Here is a 14,678-nt window from a genome sequence, read left to right on the forward strand (position 1 = left end):
AAGATCCTAATGTCCAATCAGGCATCTGCAGATGATTGGACAGCAAATCAATAGAGCATGATGTAGAACCCAGAAATAAATCCCAGCATCTACGAGAATTTAACATGTGATAAAGATGATAGTCCAATTAGTGGGTGAAAATGGAGAGTTTCATTTGTTTGTGGTATCTCTTATTCAGAGCTGAGGATGGAACCCAGGGCCCTGTACACTCCAGATTACTCTCTACCAACAAGCTACATCTTGTGGATAGAAGACTATAGAAAATCAAGTTGAATGTATATGCCAAGATAATTTCGGGGTGGGGTTAAAATGTACAGAAACACACTGAGATAGAGTCATAGCTCAGTGTGGAGGACGCACTCAGCAAGTTCCAGGGTCTATGTTCAAACCTCCCTCTCTAAAAAGTAAAACGGAAAAAGATAGATGTCCTTCAAAAATGTGTGGGCATGGAAAGCTCTACAATTTAGTCAGGAAACTCGGAAGCCATAAAAGTAAAGGTGTTCTGAGGTATACATGTTTCAATAATAACTAAAAAAAATTAATATACAAATTTTTTCAAAATATAAACTAGATAGAAAGATAGATAGAAAGAGAAAGAGAGAGAGAGAGGGAGAGAGAGAGAGAGAGAGAGAGAGAGAGAGAGAGAGAGAGATTTGATTCACACAGGAGCAAAACCAGAAAGCCTACACATTTTTAAGAAGACATTTAAACTCACAAGTCAGTCACTCAGAAAACAGAAAATATGGTACCAGTGAGGTTTAAGACCCTCAGTCAAACAGGCATAAAAGAGTAATAATTATCATTTTTGTGTAGGAGCAAAGGGAACCCCCACTTTTACTGTTGGAAACAATAATTTTACAGTCCTTTTGGAAAAACCTGGGAACATTTATTAAAATTAAATATTCACATGATTTTTGACCTAGAACACACACTTTTGGAATCCACTTATACAAATAAAAGCCCTAATACAGAAGGATGCTTATTCAAGGTCAACTATGGCATTGTTTAATATGCCGGGAAACTGAAAACTAAGTCATGGTTACACATCATGGAAAAATTACAAAATAAAGTAGCATTATAACAGTTACCTTGAGGAGGTGCTCATTATTCTAAAGTATTTAGTAGTGAAAACAAAACAAAAAATGGGGAAAGAATATATTTAAAAAATCATGTTTGTCAAAACTAATACTCTATAAAAACTTTTGCATAGGACTATATATGTGTATCGTTAATACACATCCAGAACTGTATGTAGATGGATTAAGTATTCTTGCAGGCAAGTGCTAATTTGATGCACGGATGCTAATGGGAGTAGAAGATTCAGGATAGGAGGTGAGGGGGAGGGGACATAAAAAGGAGGAAGAAAAGTAGGCTATACAAAAACCACACAATATCAATGAAAATATGTATATATTGTGTGTGCATATAAATAAGTTATAAACATAATGGAAATGCAAACCTGTTTACTAAAAAAAGAAAAGAAAGGAAATTACTCCAATGTCCCTAGTCTAATGTTGACTATGACTTCAGCTTTATTTGGATTATAAGGACAGCATGACTCGTTCCACCTGATGCTGCTGAGGACTTAGGCTTGCCTAGTGGTGGGTGCTTCCCAGAGGATGGCCTCAATGTCGGCGAAGCTTCTCAGTGTTGGGGCGAGATGCTAACTTGGCCATGTATTTGTTGGATATCCAAAGTAAAGTATATGAACTTCCAGTCAGCCAAACCCCCTCTACCCTACTCTTCAGGGTCTCCGGAGAGAGGATGACCTCAGTGACACTGTTCTTGTATGCTGAAAGCTATGCCCTTTGGTTGTGTCCCCAAAAAGGAGGGTGACTTGATTAGAGCTGTATAAACTAGTCATTTCAATAGTGATAGTTCAACCTGGGATTGCTTCTGTAGTGAGAGGTAAGTCTGGTAGACGGTTGTAATGGAAATGAGCGTGCATTTGGAACTGGGTCTTCCCTGGGAAGAAAACTGGCCATTTCACAACTGAATAGCTGTGAAGACACTTGAATGTTGCTTTCCTGTCCCCATGATCTTCGCTATTCCTGCAAACCCTTTTCAGCTACCAGTCAACCGCATGGCAAGGAAGGAGAGGAGCTCATAGGTCCTTCAGCTTCCTCAGTCTAGCTGTGGACACTAAGAGAACACTTGACTGAGCCCAGTATCTGCCCTGCAGAGCATAGCCAATGACATTAGTAATTTTTACTCTCTCCAACCCAGTGTTCCCTTATATTCTCTGACATCGGACTTCAGAGAGCAATCTTATTTTGCCTAGTAGCACTTACAAGAATGTTGTGATTTGCAATGCTGTGCTCACTAGACTAGTTTCTGTCTCACACACTAAAGCATAGTCTGTAGATGGCTAGAAATAATACACTGTAAACCTAACTCATAGCATCAGGCACACACCCAAATCTAAGAAAAACATGTTGTCTTAATGAATGAATATATAAAATGAGGGAAAGGAGATCAAATACCCCACATGCTTCACAGTATGAGACTCTAAACTCAAGAGACTTTGATTTTTAAAATTTAGAATTACCTCTGTCCCTCTGCCCAAATATTATGTAGAAGATTCTGTACCTAAAGGTGAGTTTGTGTGTGCTGGAGAAATGGCTCAGAGACTAAGAGCACTTGCTACTGTTCCAAAGGACTAGGGTTCACATCCCAGTGCCCACATGATGGCTAACAGCCACCTATAACCCCAGTTCCAGGGAATTCAATACCTTCTTTTGGCCTCTGAGGATACTGCACACATGTGGTCCAAGGGCATACATGCAGGCAAAACACCCATTATTCATAAAATAAAAAAAATAAGTACATCTTTTTTAAAAAGGAAAAATGAGCCCCTAAATCATGGTCCTGTGTGTGTGGAAGCTACAGGATGCTATTTTCTTCTCGGCTCTGCTCTCAGCAAAAATGCAACTCACAGAAGCTAGATGTCTGTGGCATAGTAAAGGGAAGTTTTCAGTCTCCCTTTCTGTGTTTATTTGGATCTTGAAACCAGAACGACATCAAAGCATGAAAGAATTTGCAATTGTTGTTTGTTGGGTCCAGTGATTTCCAAACTGTATTTCAACAGTGGAAAGTGCTTTTCAAAAAGAGATGTTACACAGAGCTCAGTATTTCTCTTCCTAAGCTTTTATCTATATAAACAAATATGGACAGCAAGAGAGGACAGAGGGAAAGAGGAGAAAGTGGTGGACAGAACAGAGAAGATGGGGAAGGAGGCAGGCTGGAAAGGAGCAAAGAGCACCACAGCAGACACCCTCTGGAGCCTTAACCTCTTGGCCTGTTTCTTTGCCATTCTCCTTTCTCCCTCGCCTGTGTAGCCACCCCATGGTGTTCCCCACTGCATCACTGAAGCCAGAAGTCTTTAAATAAGCTAAATGGCTTCCTCCTTCTAAAAGAAAAGGGTCTTCTATCATATTTTCCTTTAGTACTGCAGCTTCTTCCTGCAAGGATAAACCCCCTTTCTCTTCGTTTCCCTTTAATAGATTATTGTGTGCATTCTTCTTGTATATAATCTCATAGATGTCAGATTATCACTCATTCAGTCATCTGCTCTCAGAATCACCATAATTTTATTTTGTTTGTGTAGCTTTATTTCAACAGAATAATTTTTAAAAATACAAAATGTCATAAGCACTGAATTCCGGTAACAAGAAAAAGAAGTTTAAAGAAAAGATATTGACCTTTATTACACGTTGAAATTTTACGATGGGGTATTATAGTGTAACGAATTAAAAGCATCATCACATGCTAGCATCTGAAACAAAGATCTCATCCCAACAGGAAGGATGTTGATGCAGTTAAGGACATAGGCCAGGCTATATGTACCAAGAGCAGCGGCAACGCCATTGATCTGAAGTTGGCATGGTGACAACTGCTGTGCAGTTCCTCCTCTTCACAATTAAGGTGTCTCTCTTGAACTGATTGAAAGCTGTTTGATAAGTATACTTTCTCTGAGATGGTTGTACTCAGTTGGGGGTCTTTTTATTAAACTGAAGTTTCATCATTAGCTGTGACTGGCACCAGCTGCTGTATAAATTCCATGTTGATCTGGATCTCCACTGGTATTCCAAATATTGCAGGTGAGTCTCTGACTCCAAATCCTCAATCATGAAGTATGAATAATTAGCATCTGATAAATGCAGAATTGAAAGGACTCTCATTAGAAGACACAGTACTGGGGACACAATTCCACTGCACCTCCTTAAACACTAAACCAAATAGGACTCGAAAAATCTGTTTTTTCCTAAATCTCTTCAATTCCTAATTTTTTTTTCCTACCCTTGATTCTAATGGAAAAATTAGGTCATGGATCAAATACCGAATGCCGAATCCAAACTCCTGTATGTCCTAAATCTTACCTGGAAGCTCTGATTCCAGGAAAGACACCAGGCGTGTATGGAGTGGGCCTGCATGAATGCCCTCCCCTCTAGACAGTTTATAACTATTGCTTTGAGCAAAAAAGAGAAAATTTCCAATATTGTATCCAATATTATTTTTGTGAGATAAATATAGGTATATATCATATATATATTAAAAATAATAAAAAAAAAAAACAGAGAAAGCTTCTTTACAAATAATTCGGGCTTTAGAAAACCACTCATCTTATGGTCAGTGTACGCCAAGGAGAATGTTTCTTAAATATATTTGTATTTCAGAAGATGTACCTTAAACCATGCTTAAGTTGAGACATGAATTGCACTGCAAGCCAGACAACCTGAGCTCCAAGTTTGGTCTCTGGAACCCACGTATACACAGAAAAGGAGAACAAACCCCACAAAGTTGTCCTCTGACCTCCACATGTACATCATTGCATGTTGTTTTCCATACACACATCATGTACACACATGCACTTGCGCGCACGCACACACACACACACAAATAATAAATATTTAAAGGCTAGATAAAATCTAATATCAATGAAATGGGTCATAGGCCTTATAAAAAATTAAGTACCAATCCGTAATTGCATTGATTTCTTTTTCTATAAAGTGCAGGCAACATTAGTCTTAGGGTCTCAGACCACTCTAAGCCCTCACACAGTGTATATATGGCCTGTAGCATGTATGTGTATTTTCTAGTTCTGAAAAACAAATGACCACAGCCTAGTGGTTTAAAACAACCAGTGTTACCTCACAGTTAACATCAGGTCTGAATATGGCTCAGACAAGCCTTCTGCTTCAGGCATCATAAAGTCACAGGCAAAGTGTCTCTCCAACCATTCCAGTCTGTAGGCTTGACTGGGAAAGGAATCTCTTCCAAACTCACTCAGGCTCTTGGCAGGACTCATTTTCTGTGGCTTCCAGAGCAGAGATCTAGGCTTCTTACCAGCTCATGGCCGAGTCTGCCGAGCTGCCACACTGTGTGCGCTTCCACAGCATTGCTATTCGTTGAGACAGCAACAGTGAGTCTGCTAGAAAGACATCCTTATATTGTGTAACATAACCACATAACCACAGGAAGGACACCTTACCACCCTTATCATAGGCTATAGCTAGAAGCAAGCCATAGGGTCTGTTCACACTCAAGGGCAAACATCGGGGAGCAGGGATCACTGGAGGCTAACCTAGAGTCTGCATGCCATATATAGAAATTATGAATGGGTGAATGTGGGAGAAAATAAGTAAATAATTGAGTGAAGCTAGGTATGAATGATATACAAGCCATAAACCCTTTGAACAGCAAAAACTACAATGAAGGGCAGAATTAATGGGGGTGAGTGGGGCAATAAAATGCCACGGTCACCTCTCACAAGCATTTCATCCTCATGAATACACTGTGTTAAAAACTTGGGAGATGTGGGTTTCAGGATCCAGGAGGTGTCAGAGTCCTTCTCAAAGGGAGTAAGGAACAGGATCCTAAAGGGAAAACAGTCTTTTAGTTTCTTAAAACTGAGCCAAAAGGAAAAATTAGAAGTGAAGTAAAATGATCAAATATGTTACATACATTTTTACCATCAAAGCAGTAAAACTAACTAACACAGATCAAAAATAGAGTTACCTTCTCTGTGAAAATGAGAAGATACATGTGACCCCCAGTGAGTAAGGGCAAAGGATATGTGTATGTGATTCATGCTCAGGGACACCAGTAGTTCCAGAATAAAACCTGAAAATAGTTACATCTGATATATGGTCTGAGGAGGTGGTTCTAAAGTCAAAGAAACTCATTATACAAGCCAGACAACCAGAAAAGGAGAATAAACCCCACAAAGTTGTCCTCTGACCTCCACATGTACATCTTTGCATGTTGTTTTCCATACACACATCATGTACACACATGCACTTGCGCGCGCGCGCACACACACACACACACACACACACACACACACACACAAATAAATATTTAAAGACTAAATAAAATCTAATATCAATGAATGGGTCATAGGCCTTATAAAAAAATTAAGTACCAATCCATAATTTTTGCTACCTGATTACTGTGAGAAATCAGACAGTAAAATAAATTACATTAGTGTTATTCACCAAACACCTGGCATAGCTTGTAGCTCACCGTGGGCAGATAGAAGTTTGATGATAATTAACTCTCAGTCAGTCAGTGGTGGGGAGCTATAATGAATAACTTCCAGCTCCAGATAACCAGAAAATTTCTTCTGAGCTCACAGGTTCAGGGTACCATGAACCTAACAAAGGAAGAAAAGATATTTGGAATTCTTTCAGGTTGCAGTTGATGTGTACTGACCCAGTGGCTGGAAAATAGTAAAACAGAGATAGACTGGTTAGATTCCTGAAGAACAGGAAACTAGGCACTATGGTGGACTTTCTGCCCAAGACGGAAGTCCACATCTCTATTTTTAGAAAACGCTCTAGTAGCATCTGCTTCTTTGTAGAGGTGGAGCATCACTCCCAGACAGCCCCGGCTCCCCTTCATCCTCACCCCACAAAGGGACGATGACACGGGCTCTGTTCTTTCCCTTACCCCAGGCCTGTGCCAAGTAGACAGAATACTAGTTTGTTTGTGTTGGGGTCAGGAGCGGAAAGGCTAACAAGCATTAGTCGTTGCCATTAAAGTTATTTTTCTCTTCAGTGGGAATAAAACAGAGATGGAATTCTTGCTGGAGTCTAGACAGGCTTTCTTGTAGGGTCAGAGAGAGTGGACACTTGAGGCAGTTGCAGCACGGGGTAATAGCAGGAGGATGAGACCCTGTGAATGAATTATGATGGTGGTGGACCGGTTCCTGAGAGATCTGAGGGTCAAGCGCAGAGCCTGTGGTCTCACAACAACTCCAGGCTGACTGGCTATAAGAGACTCAGTAGGCTCTTCGAGAAGCCATTGTGAGCCATTATTGCCTATGATTAAAGGGAGGTGAGACCCGGCTAAGGGACAGGAAGGTGACATAGTGAAGGCAAGTCAAGAGGACATGGAGACAGAAGTTAGAGAGCAAAGGCTTTCTGAGAGCTGCCACTTGTACGATGCTCCCTCCAGGAGAGAGAAATACATTACAACACAGATGACCCTGACTGTGAGCAGGCCAAGACTGCGTGTCTCACTTGGTCCCCGCTGGTCTGCTCTCCTTCTAAGCCTGTATAAAAATAGACTTCGGTCTTTATCCTTTAAGTATAGTTACCCTAGGCTCTTTGGTGGCTAGTCCATGGAGTAGAACCCTTATCTACGTTTCGTGAATCCTCAACATGTTATGCTTCTATCATATCCTTGGACTAAATCTTCAAAACACAGAAATGTGATCGACTTGGATCAATTAGCATAGAAATACAATAAACAATCAGCAGGTTGATATTTTTAAGATGAAGGAGACAATAGTACTAATAAAGTATAAAAAGTAAGTGAAATTTATTAACCCATTCTTTTTGTTATATCAATGGTACTGGAAAAGTTAATCTGTTGGTAAAAAAAATCCAAATATTATTTCTAATTCTTGATGTGAAAGCAGCTCCTCATTCCTATGAAAATGTTTACAATGGCTCTACTGTTACAAACTGAAGACAGCAGACAATCATAGAAGTGGCAAAGATGTGTAAACATGCAGGAGCCTGTGTGCCTGAATATGGAAAAATAGTCAGGTAAAACTCAGAGTCCTGAGAAGATGGTATCTAGACCAGCAGTCCTCAATCTGTGGGTTGCAAACCCTTTTGTGTGGGGTCGCATGTCAGACATCCTGCATATCAGATATTTGTATCATGATTCATAACAGTAGCAAAATTACAGTTTTGAAGTAGCAACAAAATAATTTTATGGTTCAGGGTCACCACAACATGAGGAATTTTACTAAAGAGTTGCAGCATTGGGAAGTTGAGAATCACTGATCTAGGTGTAATAAAAAATATGGCCCAGTGTAGTGGCACACACCTTTAATCCTAGCACTTGGGAAGTAGAGGATCTCTGTGAGTTCTACATAGCATACAAGTTCCAAGACATAGCAAGTCTACATAGCAAGTTCCAGGACAGGATATATATTCCACATATAGAAACCCTGTCTCAAACAACAAAGAGTTAATGAGGGCCGGGAGGGTGGCACAGTAGTTAAGAGCAGTTGTCATTCTTGCAGAGGACCCAAGTTCAGTTCCCAGCACCAGCACTAGGCAGCTCATGACTATCTGTAACTTCAGTTCTGGGGGGTTTGACACTCTCTTCTGGCCTCCAAAGGCATCTGCATGCACAGAGTGCATATACACATATATAGGTAAAATAAATAAATCTTTAAAAAATTAGTTTAAAACTTTAACATAAAACCACTGCTTAGCTTATATTGACACAGCAGTGTGAAAAGAGCACACAGCATTTGCAAAAATATTTTCCTGAAGTGTAGGAAAAAGTTGAAAGAAAGAAGTGCGGAGAGAAGTGAGGGCAGTCCTAAATGATGACATAGACGTGGCTTAGAGGTAAGCAGTGAGGAGCTAGGACTAGGACGCATCATGTGAAACTCAGTCAAGGAAAAGAGAAAGCTTCAAACCTCACTAATGACTGTTTCTAATAGTTAAAGATAGCAGCTATAGCAAGGCTATCTGGAGAGAAGGAGAGACTTTTTCTGGGGTGAACATTTCTATGCCCCATCTCAACTTAGTTAAAAAAAAGAAAAGATTCTTTTGAGTGTGCTCTAAGTGAGCACATAAAGTGACTTGAATGTAATTAGGAACCTGTCACTGCAAAATGTGGCTGCCAAATAGAAAATCGGTGGCATGGATTCAGATGTAGCAGCACATACATGTAGCTCCAGCACTTCAGAGATGGAGAAAGCAAGAGGACAGCCTGAACTAGATAGCATGATCCTGGCCCCCAAATTAAATGTGTGTGTGTGTATGTGTCTCTGTGTGTGTTTGTATGTGTGCGTGTATGTGTATGTGTGTCTGTATGTTGTGTGTGTCTCTGTATGTGTCTGTGTGTGTACGTGTGTATATGAGTGTATGTGTGTGCCTATGTGTGTGTCTGTGTGTGTGTCTGTGCATGTGTGTGTCTGTGCATATATGTCTGTATGTGTGTCTGTGTGTGTGTCTGTGCATGTGTGTGTCTGTGCATGTATGTCTGCATGTGTGTCTGTGTGTGTCTGTCTGTCTGTGTGTCTGTGTGTGTATTAGTGCATGTGTGTGTCTGTGTTGTGTGTGTGTGTCTGTGTATGTGTCTATGTTGTGTGTGTGTTATATGTGTCTGTGTTGTGTGTGTGTTGTATGTGTCTGTGTTGTGTGTGTGTTGTATGTGTCTGTGTTGTGTGTGTGTGTATGTCTGTGTGTGTGTCTGTGGTGTGTGTATCTGTATGTTGTGTGTGTCTGTGTGTGTATGTGTGTATATGTGTGTGTATGTGTGTGTCAGTGTGTGTGTCTGTGTTGTGTGTGTCTGTGTTGTGTGTGTGTGTCTGTGTTGTGTGTCTGTGTGTGTGTCTGTGTTGTATGTGTCTGTGTGTGTGTCTGTGGTGTGTGTGTCTGTGTGTGTGACATGAGACACTTTGTTTGACACACTTATGGGTACAGTTAGGAAGAGAAGAAGAAGTGAGGCCCATCTCCACATTTCTACACCGGAGCATCAGCCTAGACTTTAATAGGTAACTATAAACCATGGAGGTGAAACCAGAGAAGCACAGCCAACACACGCAGTGGCAGATAAACATAAAATGAGACAGATCAGGGCAGGCAGTGGACAGAGAACAGAAGGAACTGAAGTTACCATGCAGTCTCATGTTGAGGGCCTTCACTCGACCGCGCCCCCCCACCCGCCCCCCAGTCTCAGGTTTCTCCATCTAGCGCCTGCCCTATGCTTTCTCTCTCTACTGATTCATCCTAGGGACGTTAGATATTCTTCATACCTTACTCCTTCCAGCTACACATCCTCTGCTCTGTTAGCCTTTTCAAAGCCCAAACTCTGACTACCTGCGGCATTCCTGTCATGTCCTCAGCCCTTCTCGTCTGGCTCATGTGTTGCCATCTCTCGTGAGCAACACTGGTTGCACTCTTTGCATTTTTTTGGCTTCCCATGAATGATGTTGGGACACTTTTAACTTGTGAGTCTCAGCTTTATAGTTCCATGTCTAGCAGACATCCCATAATATCTTTAAACCACAACTGTTGCACATTCTCTCTTTCAATAATGTTCAAATACATAATTATGCACTGCTAAGAAAACTGCTCTGAGCCAGGCATAGTGGTAGACACCTTTAATCCTAGCACCTGGAAGGCAAAGCAAAATGGATGCCTGGGAGTTCGAGGCCAGCCTAGTCTACCTAGCAAGTCCAGCACATTCAGAGCTACAAAGTGAGAACTTAACTTGAAAACAAAACAAAACAGAAAAAAAGAAAAGAAAAAGAAAACTACTCCAAAGATGAAAAACAAAATAAAAAACAGACATCAAAAACCTAAGATCTAAGAAGATTCTATTCTGAAGTAGACTTGTAGGTAATAATCTCATTTCAATTATTTTTTTATTTTTATTTTTCTTTTATATATATATATATTCACATATATATACATACATACATACAGATAGATAGATAGATATACATAGATATAGATATAGATATGCGTTGTCTTGCAGGTTATGTGCAAGAAGAGGATATCAATCACTCTGGGACTGGAGCTATAGATGGTTATGAGCCACCTGGTGGGTGCTAGGAACTGAACCCAGGTTCTCTGCAAGAATAAAAAGTGATCTTAACTACTGAGCAATTCTCCAGATCCTTTTTGTTGCAATTTAAAGAACATAAAATTATTCCGAGAATGTAAATTGTGGGTAGGGTTCATATCAGAAAGACAATCGCAGACTTCAATTTTTGGACATAAACCTAGGAAAAACTTCTTAGCCCTGTACCATTTATACTTAATTTTTTATTGGAATTAAAATTCATAGAACATTCAATTAACCATTAAAAGTTATTTTTCCCAGTGGTATTTAGTACATCTGTAATATTGTGTCACCACCACCTCTCTCTAGTACCCAAATTGTTTCATTACCCCAAAAGAATAGCCTGTGGTCTCTAAGTAATAACTTCCTATTCTTTCTCCCTATCTCCTGGAATCCCCAAAACTGTTTTAAGTTCAAATGGAGTGTAGAAATATAAATGATGTTGTTGTGACTGTATTCTTTAGGGTAAACTACTGGTCCGGCTCCAGTTTACAAGTGAATGTGTAATGTCCTTGGAGCTCTGAGCATCAATCACTTGTTTATTTTCCTTTCCACGACCTTCCAGGTCAAACTGCAGGCAGGGCTCACATTTGAGCTATTCTTCACTGGTTCTGCTGCAGGCATTTCAGTGAATGATGCGTTGTATGCTTCATATTTGTGAGATTCATTCAGAACTAATTCAACCAAGATAGTTGAAGAATTCAGGTGAGAGCATACAACTAATAAATGGTGAGTCACCATTTAAGCTTCAGTTTCTCTCAACTTCCTGAGCAAACTATGAGAGCTTGCTTGGGAGGGATGGCATTGTTTAATCCTGCTAAGAACCCTATAAGATAAATGCTGTCATTGTATCATAAAGTTGGGATGGAAGGCAGACATCTATAAATCCAATCCAAGTTAACAAGGAAACAAGGTTGGGATGGGCATCTAGTAGGTGTTTAGTCAAGTTATTGACAAATACCATCCTTGTGTCACATTAGTTACACCTTTTAGGAGGAGGGGGTGGAAAGAGTGTCAGAGCTAGAGGGGATGGATGGAGGACAGCAAGAAAGCAAGCCTCTACATCGACATGATCAAAGCTCATATGAGACTGATGCAGCATGCACAGGCTTTGCAGTGGTTTGTACAAGGTCCTCAGTGTATTTATTATGGCTTTTATGCAATTCCTGGTGTGAGAATAAGTGGGTCTCTGATTCTTAGACCCTTCTTTGGCCACTTTTCCTTCTGTTGGTTTATCTTCAACTTCGACGTGATAGTTTTTGGTTTATCTTATTATGTCATATTTTATTTTTTCATATTTAAAAAATAAATTAATGTGAGTTTTTTCTATAAAAATCTTTAAAATACATGTAGTTGGCTAGCTATAATGGAATACACCTGTAATCTCACTTGAAAGATGAGAGCAGGAGGATCAAGAATTCAAGGTTATCCTCACCTGTATAGAGAGTTTGAGGCCGCCTGGACTACAAGAGAGCCTGTCTTGAAGGAATGACTGAATGAATCAATGAATGAATGAAATAGTTGCAGCTGAGTTTTTTTCAATGCTTTTATTTCCTCAACCTATATAATAACAGTAATCTTGCATGTCTAGTTCTTATGAATTGAGTAAACATTTAAAACTCTAATGTAGGGACCAGCAAGATATCTCCGTGAATAAGAGTGCTTGCCATCAAACCTGATGGCCTAAGAATGATGCTCTAGTTCTACATAGTAGAAGGAAAGCCCTTGTTCTGTATTGTGGAAGGAGAGGACCAACTCCTATAAGTCATCTTCTGCACTCTACTCATGTGTTATGGTAAGTGTGTTCCCACATACATATTCACACGTACACACTGAATAAATGTAGTAAAAAGCCAAAACTCTGCACTGCCTCTCTTCAGCTCAAGATCAGTTCAAGAGCAGAGCATTTTCCTATATGCACGAGGCTTGAAATTCAAGTTCTAGCACTGCAATATATAATATTAACATAATATATGAATATATTATATATTATATATACATATATATAACTGACTCTCTAGAATTTTTTCTGGACCATCATCTCCCTCATTATCATCATCAACAACCACTACTAACATCTGGATAGTAATTCAAGTTTACAAATTATTTCTACTTTCTTGCCCTACAGTTAACTTAATATCCCTATTTTACTGAAAAATAAAACTAAGAGTCACAAAGGCTAAATGAACGGCATAGGCTCTCACAGAGAGTTGAGATGAATAGCCAAGACTCAATCTCAAATTAGCCAATTATACATGTTTAAGTTTCTATTCTACCTCGTTGACATCCCATTTCTTTGGTGGCTGTTCATTCCTAGTGCTATCAGTCAGCCTGGTTTAGAGAATATTAAATCAAACCTTTGAGTAGCCACCTTCACCAGAGCTCCAAGAAACCAATCCATGAGTGTAGACTTAAACTGAGAGTAGCCTCATCTCACATCTGTGTGCTCTTTGACAAGTGGCACCAAACATTAAGAGTGTGCTGTTAAAGGATTAATATTAGCATTCAAATTCAAGGAGGGGGGAGAGCGAGGGAGAGGAAGTGGGAGAGGGAGAGAGAGAGAGAGAGAAAGGTTTATTTAGCTCATAGTTCTGGAGACTCCAGAGCATAGTGAGTTCCTCTATAGTCAGCTTTCATCTTCTAAGGAAGTTCTTGAAGACATAGGATGTTTTTAGGGAAGATGAAACGTGCCATTGTCCAGGAAAGCACACTAAACTCAGGAAGTAAACAACTCACAGGCTTCAGGAAATCCCTAAAATTGACCAGATTCACTAGGTTCCTCCCTCTGGCAGTGAGGGCTATGAGAGAATCAGAGAAGCAGACCTCTCTGGAAAGGACAAAGTCCAGCCAAGTTGGCTGGAAGAGACTCAGACCAACTGAACCACCTAGAAAGAATACTTTACAAATGTAGAACTGTCTGGGGCTGTGCAGTGTCATCCAGGATTCCAATTACCGTGATCTGTCACCCATTCCAGGGTAGGATTGGTGGTACAACTGTCTTTGAGTTGCTTCTGCTCCTATAAGAAACCCCAATAAGACACCAGTTGGACTTTGATGATGTCCCTACTTTGGTTTGTGTTGGTTCCATATCTAGGGGCAGTAGATGTTTCTTCACATCCCTGGGAGCAATGTCATGCAACACCATGGTCCTGGCTTCAGATCAGCTCTAGTGAGTTCCCCTTGGAAGTCAGTACGAAAACATCGAGTCTACTTCTAAAGAAAGGAGATGGCACCCCAAGACAGGAAGTAATTTAGGTGCTCAGAGATTGCTCTTGCTCTTACGATAACTTATTCTCACTAGAACTAACCCAGAGTCCATAGGAATTGTCATATCCCACCCCAGATCAGTGCCTTCAATGACTTAACAGCTTCTCATGAGATTCTACTTTTTTGTTTTGTTTTGTTTTGGTTTGGTTTTGGTTTTAAGTTTTTGAGACAGGATCTCTGTGCATAGCCCTAGCTGTCCTGGAACCCACTTCTATAGTCCAGGCTGACCTTGAAATCAGAGATTTGCCTACCTCTGCCTCCCAAGTGCTGAGATTAAAGGTTTGTGTCACTATCACTTTCAAGGTCCTATT

At 40.2% G+C, this 14,678-nt stretch overlaps 1 long non-coding RNA gene across 2 annotated transcripts in view; it reads right to left on the reverse strand.

The window, feature by feature from the left end:
* Nucleotides 1–3,571: 3,571 nt before the first annotated feature.
* LOC116080627 overlaps nucleotides 3,572–14,678 on the reverse strand; it is a 38,448-nt gene continuing 27,341 nt past the window's right edge. For both annotated transcript variants that reach the window (XR_004114507.1, XR_004114506.1), the window contains exons 5-6: nucleotides 6,526–6,655; nucleotides 3,572–4,150 (exon numbers count right to left, since the gene is read on the reverse strand). This is a non-coding gene — a long non-coding RNA (uncharacterized LOC116080627). The remainder of the gene's footprint in view (nucleotides 4,151–6,525; nucleotides 6,656–14,678) is intronic.

The sequence above is a fragment of the Mastomys coucha genome, unplaced genomic scaffold, assembly GCF_008632895.1.
Source record: "Mastomys coucha isolate ucsf_1 unplaced genomic scaffold, UCSF_Mcou_1 pScaffold6, whole genome shotgun sequence".
NCBI lineage: Eukaryota > Metazoa > Chordata > Mammalia > Rodentia > Muridae > Mastomys > Mastomys coucha.